This window comes from Trichomycterus rosablanca, chromosome 10, assembly GCF_030014385.1.
Source record: "Trichomycterus rosablanca isolate fTriRos1 chromosome 10, fTriRos1.hap1, whole genome shotgun sequence".
NCBI lineage: Eukaryota > Metazoa > Chordata > Actinopteri > Siluriformes > Trichomycteridae > Trichomycterus > Trichomycterus rosablanca.
The window spans coordinates 22,161,500-22,179,531 of NC_085997.1; the positions used below are offsets into that span (position 1 = coordinate 22,161,500).

Sequence of the window (18,032 nt, forward strand, 5' to 3'; positions counted from 1 at the left end):
CAATTCAATTAGCAGTCGGTTAGTCAAAATGCCCAAGATGTCAAAGTCTGAAGCAGCTTAAAACACTACTTATGTAGCTGAGTTTGGAAAACTCCCAACCAATTCTGTGGATGTTGAGGGGGTGTCAAAACACGGACGAGTATTTTTGTATTTGAGACAGAACACGAAGGCTCGCACCATCGCTGGATGTTCTAGGTTTTCATTCAACAGTTCTGTGAAATTAAGCACATTTTCCAGTGAATTTAATAGCGTCCTAATTATGTAACATCTAGGTCTTTGTAAAATTAGGGCATTTCTAAGAGCACGAATAGTCAGAATCAAGTCAAAATCAAATCTATTGGCAGGATTATACTTGTGGTTAACTATGGTAAAATGCAACGCAATGACAGTTAGATTAACTGATCGTTCACATCCTTAAAATGTATGCTGCACGTGACTACAGCACCCACAAAACTAGCACTGTACTGAGATCAAACAGTGATATTAGCAATGCCACTAAAGTTACATACTGACTCAAAAGACCCCTTTAAAAATTCCTACACAATAGAAACACACATGCATACACATATGGCTTCCTGCCTCCCTGTCTCAACTTCTCTTTGCAGAGAGGAACACCGGGGGGCTGTGGGAGGATAAAAAGTAGGTCATAGGATGCTGTTGTGCCCTCTACCCCCACACCCATGAGTATGTGATGAAGAGAGACACACAAAGACTGGACGTGACAGTGGGGTGCACGGGGTTAGCAGTGTGTTTGGCTCGAAGGGGCTTTTCTGTCCAAACCATTTAAAAAAATCAACACATTTATGAGAAAATGGCAAAAAAGTGTGGTTAGGTAAATTACTATTGTAGTTTACACCGGGCATGTACGTACGTGATGTTTAGAATAGTTGATGAAACCTCTTTGCATTTTAAAATTTGTTTATACACATGCTGTGCCAAGCCATTAACAATAAACTCATGACACTCAGCACAAAGATGCTGAATCAAAAGTCAAATGAAATCAAATTGAAGTCAAGTTATTTGGACACATCTGTTATACTGACTCTGAATTAGAAGCCAGCTTGATCTGGTCCATGGATGGAAAGGCATTGTCATGAACAGTAGTAAATACACTCTCTAATTATGGGTACATTTTTGCAGTTTTAAACCAGTTGTTGATACTAGCTGACTAAAACACTTGCTTTATGGCATTCAGGGATGCTTGAAGTACAATTTGTAGCCTTTAAGCGGATGCGTCATCATTTTCTTTGGTCAGTCAGACTGGTTCTGCTAAGAACAGAGCAGTGTGTTCAGCTTTAAGGGGCTTCTCCACCCAAACCATTAAAAATTAAACAAATTTCTGAGAAAATGGCAAAAAAGTGTGGTCAAGTAAATTACTATTGCAGTTTACGCCGGGCATGTACGTGATGTATAGCATAGTTAATGAAACCCTTTGTATTTTAACATTTGTTTATACACGTGCTGTGCCAAGCCATTAAAAATAAACTCATGACACTCAGTGGTACCTATTAGATGCTGCATTATGCCAGGGCACAGTGTGTTAGCTTCCAACGTAAACAGTCCGTGCAAGAATGTGGAGAATTTGCACAAACCAATCGAGCACACTTGATTAAGTAAAATAAAAGCATACTTTCTCTTTTACTCTGTTGAATAGTTTTTATTTAATGGAACAGAGGGTTATTGATCTAATTTATAGCCTCTCAGTGGTGCTGTCAGGCTATTGTGGGTTTTCTACAAACATTTTTGTTAAGGGTTACATTTTTGCTCAGTGATTGATTGACTAAAGCTGATGAATTTTCTGCGCCCATATTAACAGGGTTTGTTTGACTGATAGATTGATCTCTATCAGTCAGGGTGTTTCTGCCTTGCACTCAGTGTTTCCTGGGTGGATCCGGACCTGTCCGTTCACAATAAAGCGACTGATGGAAATTAAATGAAACAATGTACCATATCATGTGGTTTTATTGATACGGACAGGCCTTTTTAGTCTCAGCAGTCTAAGGGTTTTTTCTGTGTACGTACATGCACAAGGTGGAATGATCAGTCTAAATTGGTATATGAGGATGTTCTGATGACCACCATTAGGGTATATAAGTATGTTTAATTTATATATATTAATTTTCTTTTCATTTGTTTTTGTCATTATGTTATATACCAGCAACCTATTTTAAATTTCCCATAACTATGATGTCACTTTTTTACACAATTACAAGCTGATTGCTTATTTGGCCCACAGCAGCTTATCCTGTCCAGCCACATAAAATATGAAGGAAATGATAAGGTATGCTGTCAGTGCAGTCTGTAGCAAAGATGTGTGAAACAGCAAAACACAGTGCTGTTCCAAGCTGCCAGGTACCTCTTAACTTATTCAGATTTCCTGCTAGAAGACTGATAATCAGAAATTATGGTTGTACTTTTAAGATTTTAGGTCTGAGCTTAACAGCTTGATCAGGACATTTAAATTGAAATTACAAGACATATATTTGCCCGAAGATGCTGTTGAATGAGTCAAACTAAATTGTAGTGGACTCAACAGCAAACACAACTTTACACAAGTCCACAGCTCGAGCTGGACCATAGATATGCCATTTTTAATGTGCTAAGTGGAAAAGCCAATGTCATAAACAGTAGTAAATACACCCCCTAATTATGGGTAAATTTTTATCGTTTTAAACTAGCTGTTCATATATTAGCTGACTGAACTACTTGTTTTTATGGCATTCAGGGATGCTTGAAGTACAATTTGTAGCCTTTAAGCTGAAGCATTCTTTGGTTAATCAGGCTTGTTAAGCATCTTTTACTTTACTTTACTAGAGTAGAATGCCATTATTTGTCATACATAAATATATACACGTGTATAGTACAATGAAATTGTTTTCCCAAATATCCCAGCTTGTTTGGAAGCTGGGGTCAGAGCGCAGAGTCAGCCATTGTACGGCGCCCCTGGAGCAGAGAGGGTTAAGGGCCTTGCTCAAGGGCCCAACAGTGGCTGCATGGCAGAGCTGAGATTCGAACTCTCAACCTTTCAATTGATAGCCCAAAGCTCTTCCCACTAGGCTACCACTGTCCCTAAATGATTTAGCATGGATAAAAGTAATGAAAATACATTTAAAATAATAATGCACACACTGTATTCTACTTTTTTAATAAAAAGAGGTAAAAAGCGCCTAAAATATTACTCTATATATTCATTCTGACATTAATCAGAAACTAAAACTGCTTCTAAAATCTGAACATGAGCAGGGGATTAAATATGTGGGATTAAGCAGCGTGTCTCTATACTAATAAAAGCGCTGCAGTGGAATATATAACATTATTAGAAGAGGCAGCTGCGTGGAAACATGGACTTTGTCTCTCTCACAGTATAATTTTTTGGCATGTTTTTACTGCATTTAGCATGTGTGTCTTCATAATCAATAATCTGCATTTGTTATTTGCCTTGTTCCTTGTAAACACCACAGTTAAAGTCAAAAGTTAAAATGCACGTGTAAGAGACGTGTGATGTTGCTATGAGTCATGATCTAAATCAACATCTGTCGAAAGATTTAAAAGTGGCAGGATGTGAAAAGGCCCCTATAAAACTAAGGGTGCAGAAACAGTTTGCTTAAGAAGAGTAAAGAAATCAAAAGCGTTTATTGCAGATTATTGTCCTCAAGGACTGTCTCTCTAAAGATGTCAATGAGAACAATGTTGTATAAATGAATAGAATATTTATTGAGAATTCTTTGGGCAAACAAATAATTACGAATACGTTTGTCCACATGTACAGTAATGCCTTTTAACTTTAGTGCTTGCTTTTTGAGAGTACTTTAAACAGCAAAGGCAACAAACAAATAGATTTTTAAAGAAATCAAACCTGATCGAACCTGATTGTTTTGGACACATTATGTAAAAAACCAAGTCGATGGAAGAGTTGAAGGTTAAAGACGAAGAGGATGGCTAGCAACAAGACAGATGGATACAGTTATAGGACAACTAAAAGAGTCATTGAGAAGCCTGAATTCCCAACTAGATGGCAGGATATTCTGGGAAAAAAAACTATCTGTTTGGTCATCAGAAGTTGTAATAGATTGAAACTCACTTTTAAGAAATTTGAGTTCTTTCATTTCATTGTGGGTTTTCTACATACATTTTTGTTGAGGATTGATTGACTCAAGCGGATGAATTCTCTGTGCCCATATAAATAGGGTTAGTATGACTGCATCCATTAAACTACATGAGTAGCTTTCTCTTGCAAAGTCATGAAGACAAAAAAGCCAAACTTTCACCTTATGCTGAGAGGAAATTTGTCATCCAGGTCAAATCCGGGATAGTGGTAGCCTAGTGGGTAAAGCTTTGTCTGCTCCTGGGGCGTCGTACAATGGCTGACCCTGCGCTCTGACCATTGCTTCTAAACTAGCTGGGATATGTGTAAAAGGAATTTCATTGTACTGTACTTGTGTATGTATATGTGACAAATTAAGGCATTCTTCTTCTAAATGTATATAACGACAGACAAGAGGTCTGCTGTGAATTGGAAGCTGCTGGTCACTGTCCACAATCAAACAAGCGTTACATCTCCATGGGCTTAGTGTGTGCTGTGTGAGAAACATGTCTCTTAAGTGGTGTGTGTTCTGACAGCTTAGATTTTGTGCTTTATATGCAAATTCCGGGTAGTGGAAGTGCTGGACAGCGCTAGGTTACTGATAACCTGGGGGTCAATCCTTGCTTTTCGTCATTGTCATGTTTTCCTTGTTTTTTATGGGGGTTTTTTCTCCAGTTTCCTCTCGCCTTCCAAATTCGAAGCACTCTTCAAAATATAAAAATGATTATATTATATGGCTGTATGCGAGTAGTTAAATTTATGTGTTTTGGCCTGTGATTAATCAATGCCTTGAGTTTAACTTTTACTGGACACTGCACAGCCCTGGTCATAATAAAGCAATTGTTACAAATGGATCAGTTAATTATGTATAATTTTTTGTATTTGTTTAATTTCAATTGGGGCTGCATAGTATCTCGGTGGGTAGCACTGTCGCCTCATAGCAAAAAAGTTCTGGATTTGATTCCCAGGTGAAGCGGTTCTGGGCCTTTCTGTGTGGAGTTTGCATGTTCTCCCTGTATCTGCGTGGGTTTCCTCCCACAGTCCAAAGACGTGTAAGTATGGTGAATTGGAGATATAAAATTGTCCATGACTGTGTTTGACATTAAAGACTTGAAGTGATGAATCTTGTGTAACGAGTAACTACCTGTCCTGTCATGAATGTAACCGAAGTGTGTAAGAAATGACGTTAAAATCCTAATATAATAATAATTAAAAAAAAAAAACTCAATTAAATTCAATTTTGGAAAACAAACACAATTCCTCTTTTGGTGCATACATTGTTCTTTCTACCTTCTTGTGCAGACTATAAAGAAGGCTCTGCTTTCTCTCCTGAGCATTCCTTTCCTTCTCTTATACACACTCACACTCACACACACACACACACACACACACTCACACACACAGACCGAGTTGGGAAACTAGGTCCAGCTTTCCAGATCATAGAAAGCGCTCGTCACCCTAATCCAATATTTGCTTCTTTATCAAATAAATCTATCTAGTATCTTTCCACCTGTGTACACATAACCTACACAGGGAATACTTCTCTCCTGCTCTCAGCTTTAGCCTGATTCTGTCTTGCTTTTCCCACATCCATCCCCCATGCTAAGCCTCATCTTCCTCGGTGCAGTGAAGGTAGATGCTGCGAGACTTTGTGTATGTACATAAAGCACACACACTTTTACTGCCAGCCATGAATGTGCACAGAGGCATGCCATTTCTTCAGTAAATCAAACCCGGTGACTCTGTAATGAAAGACTTTGAGTACAGCTGGTAGGGAAGGACATGAAAGGAGTAGTGTGGAGCTTCAGCTTTGGTCATTTATATTAAAGCCATATTTTTTGCAAGGGGTCTTGACAATTACTACCTGTATTTGTGAAATAATGAAATTATAAATTTACTGTCACTTCGGATTGAGGAGGATGGTCATGGCACCCTTTGAGTGGTGATCAGCTTAAAGTGAAATGAAGAATTTCATCACTGTGGATGTATATGTTATGGACAGTGGTTTAGACCAGTGTTTCTCAACCTTTTTTCAGTCACGGCACCCTTTAAAAGTATTCAAAATCTCGAGTCACCCCAGTCTAAAATGTATTAAAAAACTTACACTCTGCATCCCTCGGACTGCTAACACACAAACACACTACAGGGATGAGACGTACTGTGGTTGCATTGCATTAAGCTTCAGAAAAATCCTCTCTTGTGAAGAGATGAGCCTGTGTTTGTTTCTGCTTTAAAACATACGCACCATGAACCAATCAGATTTAACGTCATTAAACAAGTTTATAGTTTATTTCTCAATTATTTGTCATTATACCACTAGCACTGCTCACAGTCTGCATGGTTTCTCTGTAGCTCGGTTACGGCTCTCAAACTTAAACTCAAAAGAAGCTTTATTGGCATGACATTCGTATTGCCAAAGCTCAGTTACAGAGAAATAATAAAAATAACAATAAAAAAGAACAAATATATACAAAACAGTTACTTGTGCAAAAATATTAAATAGAATAAAATATTTATAAAAACAGTGCAAAATAATAACAATTAAAATGATAATATTTACATTAATGAGGTAATGAGCTCTCTCTCTCTCACACACACACAAACTGATTGTAATTACTACCTCATTAATGTAAATATTATAATTTTTATTGTTATTATTTTGCACTGTTTCTATTAATATTTTATTCTATTTTATATTTTTTGCACATGTAACTGTTTTGTATATATTTGTTCTTTCTTATTGTTATTTGTAATATTTCTCTGTAACTTGCTTTGGCAATACGAATGTCCTTATTTGTCATGCCAATAAAGCTTCTTTTGAGTTTGAGAGTTTGAGTGTGTCGGTGTGTGTGTCGCTTGCTCTCTCCGCGATACTGAAAGTGATTTGAATTTCGACAATAAACAGCTCTTATTATGACTGATTAATTCCCTCTACTGATGGAAGCAGAATGGTTGAATTACAGCCAATAAGAAATATAAATATATATATATATATAGCGGCTCCCAGAGGCGCGACTCGGTTCCTTTTGTTCATTTTAAAGAGCCGTTCAATAGAATCGGATCGTTCGCGAACGAGCCATCACTATAGGCAACGCACGCAACCCGCGTTGACGTTGTAGAATGGGGAAAGGGGTGTGTGAGACAATTTTTAATGTTTGAGGCGGCTAATGGTCTACATTTTCATGATAAGTTGACTTTTTTGTATTTTAAATTTATTTCATAATATCAGTAACGTCAGAATATTTTTGACGGCACCCCTGATGAAGCCAGACGGACCCCCAGGGTGCCGCGGCAACCCGGTTGAGAAAGGCTGGTTTAGACAATTAATTAAAAACCCTACACACTGGTTACACTTGTTTTGTGTTTAATTATTATGCACACACTGTTCACACTTAATATCACAAGAATTCAGATGACGTTGAGGCTGTTTATCTTTTATTTAGTTTTTCCTTCTATTTTTGATTGAGACTGAAATGGTCCAGTAGATAATGCCATAAACATACAATATACCGCCAAAAATTAATTAGCCACACCCCTTGCTAAAAAGTATATCAAATCAATTATATAAAAAGAATAAAAAGCTTAGAACCTTATGGCAACAGTTTACGAAAGGTCCTTTGTGCCAATCAAGAGTTGACAAGTTCTCCTCCTGTGGCCTGCATAAAGCCCTGACATCAACCACATTACATTGGGATTTTTGATTGTATGCCAGGAATTCTCATTCCCCTAAGCTCACAAATACTATTTTTTACTGAATAGGTGCAAAATCCCACTGACACATTTTTCTGAAAAAGCCTTAAAAAGTCTCAAGTTTTGAAGTCTTCCCTGATGAATACAGGCGGTTATAGGAGGTTCAGTGGGGTGTGTAGTTGCTTTACACATGTTTATGTTTTTGGAATGAGTTGTCCAACAAGCCCATATTTAGGTGTCCACATACTTTTTGACCAAATAACCAAGTAATGTGTGTGTTGGGTACAGGCCTTTATCCAGGAAATAGGAAACAGCTGGAATAAGTGTGTGTGTGTGTGTGTTGTAACTGGGCAGACCCTGTGATGCTGTCACTGCATCTCCTCGCTTTTGCTTGCTTTGCTGACGCGTGTGCTTTCTGTTGAACACTCTGCGTGTATGTGTGTGTGTGTATGAGAAGTTAATCACACTTGTTCTGGTGTGTTATGAAGTGAATGCACACAGCAGGTAAGGTAATTCATGCCTGCTACAATCATCTTCTACAGCTACATTACCAGCTGCAGATCATATGCAGATACAGTCTGTGACCGAAAGTAGCATTTAATCCTTGTTTGTCTCTCAGTGGCTCCTGTTAGTGCAGTTGTGAGTGATCTAATCAGTCTTGTCACTCAGACTTTAAAGCGTGGGTTTAGCTGGAGCTCGTGCTGATTGTTCAGCTGATGATGTATTCAGCCTTGGATATGTGTGAGTGATTATATCAGCTGTGTTTGTTTTAAGGGAATGCTTTTCCATTACCTGTCTACTGTCTGTCTACAAAATGTGTGATGTCGGTCTGTCTGTCTGTACGTATATTTAATCTGAGACTATATAATTCAGAATTGTCAGCAGCTATTACACTTTAACAATAAAGGATATGACAGTCCAAATAAGTGTAGCCCATCTGCTTCTCTGTACACTTTCTAACCCCTGTACATGATTTTAGACACTAATGCACTTATGATATGATGTGTGTTGTACTTGTGTAGCAGGTGCAACAGTGTTGTTTGCCTTATCGTAGACCTGCAAGTGTTTTTAATAAATCGGCCCTTTCCCTTAAGAGATATACACCGATCAGCCATAACATTAAAACCACCTCCTTGTTTCTACACTCACTGTCCATTTTATCAGCTCCACTTACCATATGGAAGCACTTAAAAAAAAAAAAAAAATGTTGTCATGGTGATGGTGGACGCTGGCGCATTTTGGCTGCCGTTACCGTATTTTTCCGTATTTTATTGTATTTCACTGTGTTTTTCTTTCATTTTCATCTTTTTATACACGCCTGTGATCGCTACCGCTCCTGTTGCTCTGTTTCTTGATTTTATCAGATAATCTCGGCACCTGTTGGGTATTAAATGACTATGGCGTGTGTTGAATAATTTTAAAAGATGCGGACACTGGTACTTTTGGTGACTGCTGCTCTACCTTCATAATCGTCATAATTTTTTCATTTTTAACTTTTGTGTTTTAAATGTGGTCGAAACGGTGATGTCTGGACTACATTATACAGCTATGGAACTGCTTAAACTTTGATTTCCCTCCTCGCCATCGTGATTTCCCTCCTCGCTTTGTACTTACAGTACATCGAGATATCTAAAACTCAGACCTGCAACTGAGAAAGAGGAGAGTAAGCTGGAATGACTCTCGATTTCTACCTATCTGCTGTCAGCATTACAAAACAGGAACTTCTTACCTGGGCTTAAATTTTCTGGTGTGCCTTGCCTTGTGGTCTGGTTCTGTGCACCGCTTCTACGAGTAGCAGCTACAGCTGGCTAATCTCCCAACGCGCACGATGTTAAGTTATTCCGTCAACCAACTGATGAAACTTAACAATTACACTACTCCATCGTGTTTATCAGTATTAAAACAACTTGGACTTCTTCGCTGGCCAAAATTATGGAACGCACTACCCAACTTTTTAAGATCTGCAGATTCTGTAGATTCTTAAAAAAACAAAACAAACAAAAAAAAAACCTAAAGACTTATCTTTTGAAGCAGGCATTTGTTTGATGTTAAAAGATGTTAAATGAATTTTTGTGTGTGTGTTTGTGTATTTTATGTCATGTAATGTTTTTGTGTGTTTTATTATGTAGATGAGTGTGTATATTTTGTCAAGTAATGTTTTTGTAAAGCACTTTGTGATTCTTATCTGTGAAAAGTGCTATATAAATAAATTTTACTTACTTACTTATTTTGTAGTTCTACAATTACTGACTGTAGTCCATCTGTTTCTCTGCATGCTTTTTTTTTAGCCTGCTTTCACCCTGTTCTTCAGTGGTCAGGACCCCCACAGGACCACCATAGAGTAGGTATTATTTAGGTGGTGGATCATTCTCAGCACTGCAGTGACAATGACATGGTGGTGGTGTGTTGGTGTGTGTTGTGCTGGTATGAGTGGTTCAGACACAGCAGCGCTGCTGAAGTTTCTAAATACTGTGTCCACTCACTGTCCACTCTATTAGACACTCCTACCAGGTTGGTCCACCTTGTAGATGTAAAGTCAGAGACGATCGCTCATCTGTTGCTGCTGTTTGAGTTGGTCATCTTCTAGACCTTCATCGGTGGTCACGGGACGCTGCCCACGGGGCGCTGTTGGCTGGATATTTTTGGTTGGTGGACTATTCTCAGTCCAGCAGTCACAGTGAGGTGTTTAAAAACTCCAGCAGCGCTGCTGTGTCTTATCCACTCATACCAGCACAACACACACTAACACACCACCACCATGTCAGTGTCACTGCAGTGCTGAGAATGATCCACCATCCAAATAATACCTACTCTGTGGTGGTCCTGTGGTGGTCCTAAGCATTGAAGAACAGCATGAAAGGGGGCTAACAAAGTATGTAGAAAAACAGATGGACTACAGTCAGTAATTGGAGAACTACAACGTGCTTCTATATAGTAAGTGGAGCCGTGTAGAAACAAGGAGGTGGTTTTAATGTTATGGCTGATCAGTGTATGTAACAGATTTAGGGCTTAATTTACTCAAGAAGTCAGAGAAATATTTCCAAAAGAACACTCACATAAACACACAACATACAGAAGAACTGCCCTTAAACATAGACACACAGGTTTTAGGGCTTTGCTTAAGGGATTTCATTACACTACATATTCAGTCAATCTTTCAGCTAAATAGACACAAGGACAATCAGATAAATGATTATTAAATTCTCAGACTCAGCAGACTTTAAGACTAAAAGTCTTAAATATTTTTTTAAATATGAATGCGAATTTATCTATTACGCTAACCCACTCCCACTGAGGTCAGTGTGTTTATATAGACATGATTTGGCTACATCGTGGAAGGGGTGGCTGAAACCCTCTGATGGATTGGCTCCCTGTAAGGGTATTCTTGCTGTACACCCAGTGTTTCCCAGGGGGACTATACTTGCTGTAACCCTGACCAGGATGAAGCTGTTAATGAAAACGCAATAAAAAAACATTACTTATAATATCCCAGGTGTACAGAGGCAGTTACTGTGTCCTGTGTGTGTGTGTGTGTGTGTGTCCTGTGTGTGTGTGTCCTGTGTGTGTGTGTGTGTGTGTGTGTGTGTGTGTGTGTGTGTGTGTGTGTGTGTGTGTGTGTCAGACCTTACATAATCACTGCAAGTCAAGATCAGCAGCAACACTGATTGTGTATGCTGTTGTAATGAATGTAAAAAAAAAATCCTTGAAGTTTCCTCTGCAGCACTGATTAAAACGACGAGTCCTGTCTCTGATGTTTAAGCAATTCTCAGCTCAACTATCCTCTTTTTCTGTGTCCTCAGTGAGGTATATGGGACAGATGGGGGTGCACGCACTAAAATGATCTCTCTCGTTCTTACTTTTTGCTTCCTGACTGTGAGCTCTGTTGGGTGTTGGTGCATCGGGCCTTGTGATGCTGCTGCCCATTATAATGCAGTGGGAACGTGTGAATGGCACTTCTAGAGCAGCCGAGTTCTTTTGTTGGCAGGGCGCTCCACCTCTGAGCCTGATGAATAGATGGGGCCAGGACAATGAGGGGGTAACGGGGCAGAGCAGAAGAATCCCGAATCACTTCTTCACTCCCCCCATGCTGGAACAATCGACTTCACCACTATAATCAGTGGGTTTCATGAAGCCTCTTTATTATAAGGCAGGTGCTTCCTTTCACTCCCTCATAATCACAACTGGTCGGTGCTGCAGTGCTTTGTCCTGACCCAAATTCTGTAAGCTAGGTCTCAGCCCTCATTTCTAGGTCTAAAAACTACTAACGCTGACGTCACTGAGTTTTTTCTATTTCATTATCATGTTTTAACCCTTAATCTATCCTGGTCAGGGCTGTGGTGGGTCTGGATTCATTGGAATCACCGTGTGCAATGCTGTGGACAGTTCACCAATCCATCACAGGGCCTCGGCCATCACCTCCTTTGTCCCTCCAGAGAAAATAGGCAATCATGGCTGTATAGCTAATAGCACCCTTGGGTATTCGAACCCTGGATTTCAGCAGTAGTAGGTTAGCACAGTTTACCACTGTGTCACCCAAGCATTTATAATAAAACTAAATAAATATAGCTTTGTGGTATTGTGGGGGGTCCTGGAAGAATGAGTTAAAAACATGTTTGTTCACTGTGTATAATGTGTTTGGCATGTTCTTTTTTTAAGGAGACTTGAAAATTACTACAGGGTAAAACTACCTTCCTCAATATGAGGCAATAAGTAAGTGTGTGGCTTTCATGTTCATGCTATATATGGGCGGTGATAGCTCAGCGGTTAAAGTACAGGACTGAAAGGTCACTGGTTCAAATCCCGCATCTGCCAGGTTGCCACTGTTGGGCCCTTGAGCAAGGCCTTTAACCCTCATTAACTTGCAATGTGTACAGTCTTAATTGTAAGTCGCTTTGGATAAAGATGTCTGCTAAATGCTAAAAATGTAAATGTCACTTCTGTTTATTAAATATTTATAATTCTTTCCATTCCCGGGAATCAACCCTGGGTGTTAGCATTGGTGGACTAGCGTAATATACTGCTGTTCACATTCAGTTAATTATTTCTTGTCCAGAAAACTTCCATACACAGCACAGTCTGTTTAATTAAAGCAAACCTTCAGACCCTCAGTTTAAGGCTGACTTAATTGGGACCATACCCAGCTCTAACACTGTTTATACAAATGTTTGAATTTATACAACTCAGAATTCACATGTACCCTGATAAGGAACAAAAGTCAGAGATGTAAAACTAACAAATTTGAAAGCATTGTTCTTTCTGAAGAACACCTTCCCCAGTGTTCCCCCAAAGCCATGCCCTCACCACTCATGCACACAAGCTACCTGGGAAACCATTTGCTGTTGTATTATATAAATGTTAATGCTTAGGAATATGACAAACACTTTTGCTTTCTGTGGTCTGACTCTTTTTCTTTACTTGGTGTATAAACTTTGAACAGCTTGTTATTAAGGCAGAAACACCTTCTAATTTAACATAATTGCTAACCAAACACATTTACAGCTCTGCACTGGACGGAAGTAAATATTATCAGTGGCTATACAGCTCTAATTTTAACACTGAGGCTTGTCATCACTGTGTGTGGAACACCGGATAGGAAGCACAAGGCCACCAGGCTGTTGTGCTTGTTTGGGATTGGATGAAATCCTCCCCGTATGTCATCTCTAATGTGACATAAGGTTAAAACTGTTGCCTACCACAATACAGTACCACACTTCTGGAGGATCAGCTGACTATTCAAGCCCATTCTTTGTGAGAAATGATTGAGACCTGGGTTATTCTATATTTACACATTCATTCATTTATTCATTTGTTCATTCATTTACACATTTATTCATTTATTAAATTGTACTCGTGGTGTTGACTTGCTACAACTATCAAATATATATAAAATACAGGTACCTTAAAGGTCCCTATTGTTGTGTATGTTCAGTTTTCGTATCTGTACTGATGGTTGTACTTTGTTCTTCATGTTTTTGTTATTTCGTACTTGTTCTTTAGAATTTTTATAGTGTGTAATTTAGGGGTGGGTTTATAAAATCGATTTTTCGATTCGAATCGATCTTTATTTGAACGATCCGATATCGATTCATATAAACGCGAGATCGATCTTTTAAATACGCCCCTTTTTACGGTGTACACGGAAATCTGTTACCCCCTTTAATTTCGCGTGACCAGCCAGTGTTTTTTCATGCAACGAGATCTGACCTGCACATCAGTTTAGCATGGCAGAAGCTCAAGTTATGACCACTACACAACTTTTTGCACAGATTTTCGCTCGGCGACGGGTCGGTGCTGGATTCGGGAGAAACTCGGTGTTCGCTCTGCGATCAAAACTCGGCTCTCAATCAATGTGAGAAACAGCGAGGGGAAACACAGGGGAGAGGTTGTAAACAGGTGGTACAGGGGGATAATATAGTTTCTATCAGAATACATCAGCACACGCGAGTTTTACAGTATTTCTGACCTGATCGTTTTCTACAAAACAAAATATTTATTAACCTCCAACTCACTACAGAACGATCCATGCTGCTCGTGTTGCCAAATCCACTCAGATTCATTTATTTCATCAGCGCACAAACTTTCATCTCTCGCTACTTGTTGATGTGCATGTTTGGACGTGGTATCATTAAACCTTTCATCACTTCTCACGTGTGTTTTCGTGACAAAACGTAGTTTTGGAGAGCAGAGAAGCTCGCCTGTGATTCCCCCTGGTGATAGATGGTGTAGTGTAAAACCCCCCATCGCCGATCAGTCGTGTAGTGTGAACATTACAGCGACCAGGTGTTAATCAGAGTGTCGTGTAGTGTAAACTTGGCATAAGCTGTTCAACAGCCAGGTGTATGTTTACATTACATTTACAATGTTGTAGCGTGTCAGACATATCAAATAATAATAAAAAATGAATGTTACTGTTTTCTGTTTTGGATTAATTATTTATGTAAACAAAATACACAAATATTTTTAATAATGAGTGTTCTTTGTACAATTATCACATTCTTTCTCTGAACATCTTTACGTATTTTAACAAAACCTGTTAATGTAACTCAAATATGCCTAACTGTGTTGAGTCGAAATCGAATCGAATCGAATCGGAAATCGAATCGAATCGGGACCTTGTGAATTGAATCGAATCGATCCAGGAAATTAGTGGCGATACCCAGCCCTAGTGTAATTACATCATTGCTATATGATGCTACTGGGGCTTTAATTTCCTTCGGGATCAATAATCTATCTATCTGTCTATCTGTCTATCCATCCATCCATCCATCCATCCAGCGGCTCGGTGGCTCAGTGGGTAGCACTGTCTCCTCACAGCAAAAAGGTCCTGGGTTTGATGCCCAGGTGGAACGTCTGGGTCCTTTCTGTGTGGAGTTTGCATGTTCACCCTGTGTCTGTGTGGGTTTCCTTCGGGAGCTCCGGTTTCCTCCCACAGTCCAAAGACATGCAAGTGATGTGAATTGTGACTGTGTTTGATATTAAAACTGATGAATATTGTGTAACGAATAACTATCGTTCCTGCCATGAATGTAAAACATGTAAAACATGACTAGATGATCTAATCCGTCCGTCCGTCCGTCCGTCCGTCCGTCCGTTTTGTTCTCCAAGCGAAGATGTTATAGGCAGGTTGTGTATGAACACACAAACATGCAGAAATTTGTTTGGGACTAAAACCAGTTCAGCGTTCAGAATGTGTATTTTTATAGAGTAGGTAGCAAACAGTTTATTATAAATAGTAACCAAACAATAAATGTTGATTAAGATGCAGAAGGTTTATTAAAGCATTTCCTGTCAACGTTAGTGTAGTAACAATAAGATGATAAGCAGAGTTTTACCTTTAAACTGGAAGATGATGCAAAATGCACATATTATTTTTGTAAATTACAAAATTACACACTTCTTCGCATGTGCATATGCATTTAGACTCTATAGTCACACAAAACAGCTCCCAGTTATAATTTTAATGCGTTATGGTTTTGTTGTTTATTATTAAAATTATATAAATGCATAAAAATCCTTCAGATTAAAAACTCCACACGCGGCTGTACACAGAGCTGCTGCATACATTATAAAGATTTGTGATGTGTCTGCATTTCTACTCTGTACAGATTGTAGCGGCTCTCAGATAGAATCAAGCATCAGCTGGTGAAATTTGAAAGATATTTGTAAACTAAACCATTAATCGATTAACGGCATTGACTGTAATATTTCAGCTCTTAATGCTGACTCACTCACAGTACTGTGGTCGGATGTGAACAAAACAAATTTGCACAATGGCAGATTTGGCCCAGAATGCACCACTTTTAGGTCTGTTTCCAAGCTCTGTAGGGACACTGGAGGGACAATGTAACTTCGTGTCCTGTTACCCCCTGCTGACTATTTTCAGTATTGTCATGTTCAGGCTGTGTAAAACTGCCTTTTTTTTTTTTTTTTTAATTCAAATCACAATTATTTACATAATGGTTTAAATAATATGTCTTATTTCATATTTTACTTTTTTATAAGCAGTTAATAATCATACCGTACTTTTACACTATAACTTGCAAGGCAAATGATGATTGTAAATAGTTATAGAGTGCAAATTATACAATGACATTGGGGGGTGGTCGTCAACTTTATATACTGAATTAGGCAAGCAATTGCATATTGATAAATGCTAACATCAGGTAGTTTTTAAGTTTTGCCTGAAATTATAGTTTAGTTTATATATTTACATTAATGTGACCGTAGCACTGTAAATGAAAAAAGACACTTTAAAATGTAATAATCTTTTGTTCATATTCTTTATAGTGTAATGTGTTATAGGGTCAGTATAAGGTTAGTATTTGTATTAGGTTCCAAAGCAAATGTAAAAGTGAAACAGTTGTTTTCTAGGTATTGAGTCATAGTGGCATTCAGTTCTGCTTCTCTACTCGGTACTGCATCCACCCTGATGCTTTGACCTTTTATTTGACCGGTGCCATTTAGCAGAGTGGATCTCATTCTAGGAAATCAGTCTAATCCTCAGAAAGCAGTCTGTGCTGTTCTTCCTCTTCCTCTTCTCATTCCACCAGCAGAGCCTGCAGGCCATCTGCTTCTGGGGAGCTCAGCTCAAGTGTCACATGCTTCTTTATGGGTTTGGCTGGTTTTAGACTGGACTTTAAGTGGTCTGTCTAACTTTCCAGCCCTTGGTAACTGAGGGTACTTTCTTTGCAGGGTAGCTGAAGCGTTGTCGTGGAAATGGGTCTGATTTAGCTGACCAAGCAAACAAGGTTCCGTTTTGATGGTGTTAAATCTGATAACATTGCAGAGTTCAGAAATTGAATTCTCTTACTGATGGTACACTTAATAAAATATTTTTAAAGAAAACAAGCTGTGTGGGACTGGAGCTGCCCTGTCTTTTGGACAAGGGATTAGTAAGTTATAGACTGTTGTATAAGAGGGTGACATTATTTCCGCTGTCTGTGTTCTGGAATAAAAATTACAAACACATTCAACTCTGTAAATCTTCTTATTAGAGCAGAACAAACTGGGACACACACACACCTACCTTATCTTTATTATCCTGCATCTGTGGTTCAGTAGCCATCACTATGTGCCTTGTAATGTACAACACTCCTAGATGGTGACACACCTGTTCGGTTTAGTCTATTTTAGCTAAGCCCCTCATATGGTTTATTTAATCGAGTGAGTGAGTAGCAACTGCACTTGGATTTGGACCAAATTAACCATGGCAGAAATATTTATATGTGATTTTTCTATATTTATTCCTGTCAAACTCCCAGTGATGGGTTCAAATCTCAGCTCTGCAATTCAGCCACTTTTGGGCCCTCCTGGGGCAGCGTACAATAGCTGACCCTGCGCTCTGACCCCAGCTTTCAAGCAAGCTGGGATTAGTGGAAAAGCATTTCATTGTACTGAACACATGTACGTGTTTATGTATATATGACTAATAAAAGCGTTCTATTCTGCATTGTTTCCATCCAAATAAAAATACAAACAAAAAGCAGCGCAAATTCTGACCAAGTCTGTAAATGAAAGATGTAAAACATTTAAAGAAAATGTCTTTCATCAGTAATGCAAACTATAAACAATCAACTGGACATTGAGAAGTATATGCATGTGCTCATTTCTGACCAACAAATTTTAACCCTTTAATGGTCTGCTCAACCATTTGGTAGTTGTAGCCTAGCAGTTAAGGTACTGGACTAGTAAGCAGAAGGTTGCTGGTTCAAACCCCACCATTGCCAGGTTGTGACTGTTGAGTAAGGGCCTTAACTCT

The 18,032-nt window shown here is 38.8% G+C and overlaps 1 protein-coding gene across 3 annotated transcripts in view; it reads left to right on the forward strand.

Annotated features, from left to right (window-relative positions):
• Window positions 1-18,032, forward strand: part of arhgap12b (Rho GTPase activating protein 12b) — a 107,314-nt gene that overhangs the window by 14,694 nt on the left and 74,588 nt on the right. The gene's annotated exons all lie outside the window — the stretch shown is intronic.